The 7,237-nt window shown below is 38.2% G+C and overlaps 1 long non-coding RNA gene across 1 annotated transcript; it reads right to left on the bottom strand.

Moving 5' to 3' along the window:
* Positions 1-756: 756 nt before the first annotated feature.
* Positions 757-5,377, bottom strand: LOC118798385. Its single transcript, XR_005006000.1, has 3 exons — positions 5,278-5,377; positions 2,950-3,282; positions 757-1,451 (listed from the first exon to the last, which is right to left on the bottom strand). It is a non-coding gene; the product is annotated as an uncharacterized LOC118798385 (long non-coding RNA).
* Positions 5,378-7,237: the final 1,860 nt, after the last annotated feature.

Below are 7,237 nucleotides of genomic sequence, written 5' to 3'. Positions count from 1 at the left end.
CAACGTCAGTGCAGCAGCGTAAAATTTTGGGAGAGTCTATTAAACATAAATGATGAACTAACCTAACTTTGTGTAAATAGAGCACAATATAGAAATATGTACACATATGCATTTGTGACTGACGTGTCTTTTTTCTGAATTTATACAAACACTATTTCATTTTATAGTAAATACGTTTTTTCTAGTTTATGTTTGTGAACAGAGACGTACAGATGCAGTTTAGTAAAGGAAACTCATTTGTGAACCTGAGTTTAAAGCAAGTTTTTATTAAACTTAAACTTGTAACTAAGTTGCAAATAAATCTTAAACTGAAACTTTGCTTGTTAACTAAAAGTTATTTCAGAGCCACTCAGTTCTACCTAATGGAAACTGTTTGTCTTTAGTGTTTTGTGCTTATGATAATTTTAATAGACTAATTAATGACATTCTATTAAAAGACTGGTTTGCCAAGAGTGACACTGGAGTATTTTCACCTAAAATGAGTCAATGAAGCAGGACATTAGAGCCATAATTAATCTTTTAGTACTTTTACTTTCGATACTTAAGTACATTTGAAGGCAAATACTTTTGTACTTTTACTCAAGTGGAGGTCTAAAGGGAGGAACTTCTACTTTTACTGGAGTAATATTTCACCTTGATTATCTCGACTTTAACTCAAGTACATGGTTTGTGTACTTCGTCCACCACTGGTTATGTATTGTTTCTGGCTTAAGAATGAACAGATTCCAGCTATAATTCAAAGCGCTGCTCTTCTACTGACTTTACACACTTGCTTTATTGATGTCTGAAAGAAAAAATCTTAACAATGAACATTTTACAAAGTGATTTGTGAAAATTCATTGACAGAAATCGATTGATTAAAAGTACAAAAAGCAAAAATGAATCAATTTCTTGGTCTTTTTCGTGAGACTGATACGAATGATAAATTGCAGTTACCACCAAATACATGGAAAGGCCCTTTACCATACAGGGTAGTCAGACATCCTTCTAGCTTACTGACTGTTATATACCGCACCTGGACATTTACGTTCTTTCCTAAGAAACCACCTGCAGCTTTCACTCGCCCATTGTTGTCTAGACAGCAGTAAGCGGTCCAGAAGTGACTGGGGATACGAAACTCTGTTATTTAGAGTATTAGGGCCTGGAACCACCCCAGTCACAATAAAAGTATAATTATTTGGTGAGCACGTCTGCTCCAGATATTTGGCCACTTTTCTCTCTGTCCTCTCCCATTGTCCACGGTTAAAGCTGTAGTGTTGTGGAGCGGCGTTGGTGAGGATGAAGGTGGCATCGGAGCAGCTCTGCGACCTGGCGTGGTAAACTGGAGCCAGGTGTCCTTTTTCATATCCGTGACTGCGTGTCCCACTGTAGTCTGCATTGAGAGCTTGATTTGGTAATGGTGGTATTCTGCGATCAGGTGCCATTTCTCCACCTGCAGCACTGTTGTCAAGCTGCAAAAGTTTGTTTAGAAACAAAAACAAGTAATTTAGAGTTTTTTTTCTGTCATTTTACTGCCCTTTTAAAATGTACAACCCCAATTCCAAAAAAAAGTAAAATGTAAATAAATGTAAATAAAAACAGAATGCAATAATTTGCAAATCTCATAGACGGTCAGTATTGGATGCTCGTGATCTTTGGGCCCTCAGGCAGCACTGCATTAAAAACAGGTACTGGAAATCACTGCATGGGCTCAGGAACACTTCCAGAAATCATTGTCTGTGAACACAGTTCACTGTGCAATCCACAAATGCAAGTTAAAGCTGGATCATGCAAAGAAGAAGCCACATGTCAATACGATCCAGAAACGCCGCCGTCTTCTCTGGGCCAAAGCTCATTTAAAATGGACTGAGGCAAAACGGAAAACTGTTCTGTGGTCAGATTTGACATTCTTTTTGGAAACCACGGACACCGTGTCCTGCAGACTCAAGAGGAGAGGGACCATCCAGCTTGTTATCAGCGCACAGTTCAAAAGCCTGCATCTCTGATGGAAAGGTACTATCAAGGCTGAACAGTTTATAGAGGTTTTAGAACAACCTATGCTCCCATCCAGACAGCGTCTCTTTCAGGGAAGGCCTTGCATATTTCAGCAAGACAATGCTAAACCACATACTGCAGCCATTACAACAGCATGTCTTCTCAGAAGAAGAGTCCGGGTGCTGAACCTGCCTGCCTGCACTCCAGACCTTTGACACATCATGAAACAAAAAATCTGGCAAAGAAGACCCAGCACTGTTGAGGAGCTAGAATCCTACGTCAGAGAAGAACGGGACAACATTCTTCTCCAAAAACGCCCGCAATTGGTCTCCTCACTTCCCAGTCATTTACACACTGTTAAAAAAAGAAGGGATGCTACACAATGGTGGACGTGGCCCTGTCCCAACTTTTTTGAGATGCGTTGCTGCCATCAAGTTTTAAATGAGCTCATGTTTTTCATGAAATGGTAAAATGTCTCACTTTCAACAACTGATATGTGTTCCATGTTCTATTGTGAATAAAATATGGGTCTATGAGATTTGCAAATCATTGTGTTCTGTTTTTTGAATTGAATACAAAGTTAATTTTGTAAACATTTGCATTTACATTTAATTTACATGCTGTTTTAACAGGTTTCTGCACTTCCGATTGTGATTCTGTACCAGGCTCGGCGTCAGGGGGCCATTTAGTGCCCTACTATCCAATCTTCATGTCCCACTAAACACATTGTTTTTTGTACAAACAAACAAAGTGAAATTAAACTTGAATGCAGAGGATTTGAATGCATTATTCTGTATTAGCGGCAATTTAGGCATATCGTGCAAAGCTAAATTGGTGGACCTTCTGCCCTGAATGTGCAGCCCTAAATCTGCTGTGCTGTTTTTCCCTTTGTCACACAGATACACTGCACCATCACCCGAAAACTACCCAGCATAGCATGATAGCAATGCAAATGCACAATGCTGTTTAACACACCTGAGGTTCAATGTACCACTTCTTTAGTCTTCTACAACCCATTATGCCTTCAAACTTGTAAGCTGAGTAGACAGGGATCCTGTTTGCTGTGTCATACAGTGTTGCATATTCATATTTGTTATATCGTTTTTGGCAGATTTGTTTGTAATTATCTCCTGGAAATACAGTTGGAGGAGACCGAGTTCCTCCTGGATTAGCAAAGAATTCAGGGCATGTCTGGGTAAAATCATGTACGACTTTACTGGAACATCCAGAGAGAGTCAGCAGCAACAGCACCGGAGTGAGGAGGTTCATGATGGAAATCGGGAAGAGGGACGTGATGAGGAACGGAATCTTCAGAAAGAAAAGAAAGAGAAACAAAGACTCAAGAGCTCGCATGAAACACAGCACCAGACAGTCAAAAATCAGCCTATCACTCAAATAATAAAACTAATATTAAAACCATTTTTCAAAGTCAACATTTCTGAAAAATGAATATTTCACTTTCAGGAAGCTTTGTAGGTAAACAGTAGTCTAAAAACTGTTTACATCCTTAGAGGCAAGTTTACGCAATGCCAATTGGTGGTTGTAGCTTTTATTACTTGTTAGCTATATTAGCGTCATAGCTCCTGTGTGAAACGGACCAGGGGTTCATATTTTGTCTGAGTGAGGAGGAAACCAATGTGGGGAATTAAAACACAAAAACAAAAATATTAACCCTCTATTGCACAATGTTGCCTCAGGGCAACAAATTCATTTTCCGCACTTTACAATGACATTATACATATATAAAGACAACGATAGGTTTAACAGTAAAGGGAAGAGTTTGAGTCAATGAAAAGCATGTACTTGGTCATACTATCTCCTAGTGAGCACATTTAAACCTCTTTTTTAACATTCAGTATGGATTTTTTTTTTGTTATGAGAATTTGCAGAAATATGTTCGTTGCCTAGAAGCAACTTTGTGCGACAGTGGAATAGATTCTGCCAGTCACAAGCCAGGTCTCATCACTTCGGGGAAAACGGCTCTATATAATTTCTTCCCATTGTCACACAATGTTGACTCAAGGCAACATACTCCAAAAGGAACCCTACATTATTTCTTTTAAATGTTTTTGAATTTAAAAATCAGTTCTGAAAAAATAAATCAAGGACCATTTTATGCTAGAAAAGTGAACTGAATTTTTTTTTAATTGCTCTCATAATGCATGCAGTAGAGGGTTAAAAGGAATAATGTCATACATATTCAGTACAGAGATTCGGTTTTATTGCCTATTTGAATTGGGTTTTTCCATATTTTCACAATTCTTAGTCTGATTTGCAAAAATATTTGAGCAAAAAAACTTAATAATGATCAGTATGATGATAATTAGGAAGAAATAAGAAGGACTAATAATAACTAGTGTTATTATTATCAAAGTTTTATAATGTACAACAAAAATATACAACATAAGTGACAGCTATAAGATTCTGTGTATGTGTATTTGACAGCTCTTTTTCAACTTAGCTATGAACTTTTTTTTTTCACTTTTTGGAAGAGTTTATTACCTCTAAAATAGGGGTGGCTCGATACGACTTTTTATGTCTGATACTGATACCAACCTTGTGTATCTGCCAATACCGATACCAATCAGATACCATCGTTTTCCCTCTCTTAAACAACTATGCTGTTAACAATATATTTGGATGCTTTTTGCTTGACCTAGCCATCTAAATACCGTCGTGCTCAAACTGTGAAACAAATGTTCTACTCTAAGGAAATATATATATATCGCACAACATGACTTTGATTGGTCAGCACAATACATTCAAAATAAAATGTAAAGTGCAACTTTGTGCAAAGTTCAGTAAAGCATTTACATGATAGTTTAGACTAATGGATCATATCGGATTGTATTTTTTTTCTTCTGATATCTGATCCAGTGAGTTTGGCCAGTTTCGGATCGATATCAATGCTAAATATTGTATAGGTGCACCCCTACTCTGAAAATAACCCCCTATGAAACTTTTAAATACGTGTGAATGTATGTCTTCATTTATTTATATATTTTACTACTACATTACCATCATCAACATTCCATATAAAAACTCAGAAGGCACGTGTCGGTTCACTGATAAATAAACTGTCTATGGTTGAGTTGTAGATATAGTGACTTCTGGCTCTGAGTCACTAAGTTTCTTTACAGTTTGACTCAACAATAAAATTAATGCCCGACGTTTCGAAACATCAGTGAAATACCTGCATCATAGAACACCACCCAGTTCACTTCCGTCGACTTGCAAAGACATTATTTTCCTCAAAGGGCTTGATTCTTACATAGTAATAAGCAGATAAGACCCAGTTCCTACCTGTCACTGCTGGGACCAACGCAGAAGTCTCACCAAAGAGTGCTGGTTCCCGACTCTCTCACCTTCTTCAGCTCGTCCTTCTATATATACAGGTTTACACCTGCGTGAACATAGACCTCTGTGACGTCTGCTAAACCATAAGCTGAGAAATTTAGTCAGGAATGAGGAACTTGAAGAGATGTGCGAGAGGGGAATCAAGTTCCTTTTTCCCCGTGGAACATTTTAAACATACTTTTTTAATTAAATGCCTCAAGCAGACAAAAACAAAAGCCTCCATATTACGCCCCAGCATTCCATTGAGTATCTTAAAAGGATTCCTTTCACTGCTACTGTAAAGAAATCAGAGTCAGTAAGTTCCTCATCTCAATGTTATGAGATAGAAATTTTGAAATATGTGTAGAATTTCCCTTTAAGTGTTGTGAAAGGTGTTGCGCCTGTGGCGGTGGAGAGGTGGAGCTGCTGTCAGACAAAGGACAGGTGCACTGGATCAGGCGAGGAGCCAAGACACTTTAAAAACTGAGGCTCTCCAAGGTGGTAGGGAGGACGGATTGGCTGGAGCAGCAAAGCTTGGCTGGTGAGTTATCAGTACAGAGAAGTAATCAATTAAGAATCAATTAACAGTATAGTCTGCTGTCCCCAGAATCAATTAACAGTATACTTTGCTGTCTCCAGGATCAATTAACAGTATAATCTGCTGTCTCCAGGATCAATTAACAGTATAATCTGCGGTCTCCAGGATCAATTAACAGTATAATCTGCTGTCTCCAGAATCAATTAACAGTATAATCAGCTGTCTCCAGGATCAATTAACAGTATAATCTGCGGTCTCCAGAATGAATTAACAGTATAATCTGCTGTCCCCAGAATCAATTAACAGTATAGTCTGCTGTCCCCAGAATCAATTAACAGTATAATCTGCTGTCTCCAGGATCAATTAACAGTATAATCTGCGGTCTCCAGAATCAATTAACAGTATAATCAGCTGTCTCCAGGATCAATTAACAGTATAATCTGCGGTCTCCAGAATCAATTAACAGTATAATCAGCTGTCTCCAGGATCAATTAACAGTATAATCTGCGGTCTCCAGAATCAATTAATAGTATAATCTGCTGTCTCCAGGATCAATTAACAGTATAATCTGCTGTCTCCAGAATCAATTAATAGTATAATCTGCTGTCTCCAGGATCAATTAACAGTATAATCTGCTAACTGCATGTTTAACAGTTGATAAGAGCTGTGGCTTCCTCTAAAGTCATCTTGATGTAGAATAAAAAGTGACCGTCCAGGATCTCACACTTCTAGAAAAATCGTCAGGACTGTCTCTAAAACCGTCAGCACTCAACTCCAGGGACTGGATTCTCAAAGCTTCATGGAGGTCAATTTTCCATTGAACTCGTTTATATGGTACCATATGGCCACAGGTTCCCAACCCTTGTCCTGGAGCACCTCCTGCACATTTGAATGTATTTCCTGCTCCCAACATGCTCACTTCAAGTCATGACTGCAATTTGCACACTGGTATAAGAAGCAGTGTATACTATCTACACCCAGATGTGAAACAGTTAGCTAGCTAATGCTAACTCAAAGCCACAGACTAAAATGAATGCCTATATATTGCCACACCAGTTACCTTAGAGTGTCATTTCAGCAGGGATTTCTTCATAGTTTGTCAACATAAGTTTGCTAAGTTGGTCAGCCAGCTAGCTAAAGCCATTGTTTAAAATTCAGCATTAATAGAGGACTTTGGTGTTACCCGGTAGATTTCGGCCAGTTTATCTTAACATGTCTTAGCTAATAATATTGAACAGTGTCACAAACACCACATTATTGACTAAAATGTAGTGATAATGCATCCTCGAAGGTTTTATACAACTTAGCATCCAAAATTATATGGCAAAATCAACCCACCCTTTTCCAAAAGCTTTTACACAAATTCTGAAACAGCACCTTTTCATATGG

Source organism: Colossoma macropomum, unplaced genomic scaffold (genome assembly GCF_904425465.1).
Source record: "Colossoma macropomum unplaced genomic scaffold, Colossoma_macropomum, whole genome shotgun sequence".
NCBI classification, from domain to species: Eukaryota; Metazoa; Chordata; class Actinopteri; order Characiformes; family Serrasalmidae; genus Colossoma; species Colossoma macropomum.
Note: the sequence above shows the minus strand (reverse complement) of the source record. Positions and strands in the feature narration are given on the sequence as shown.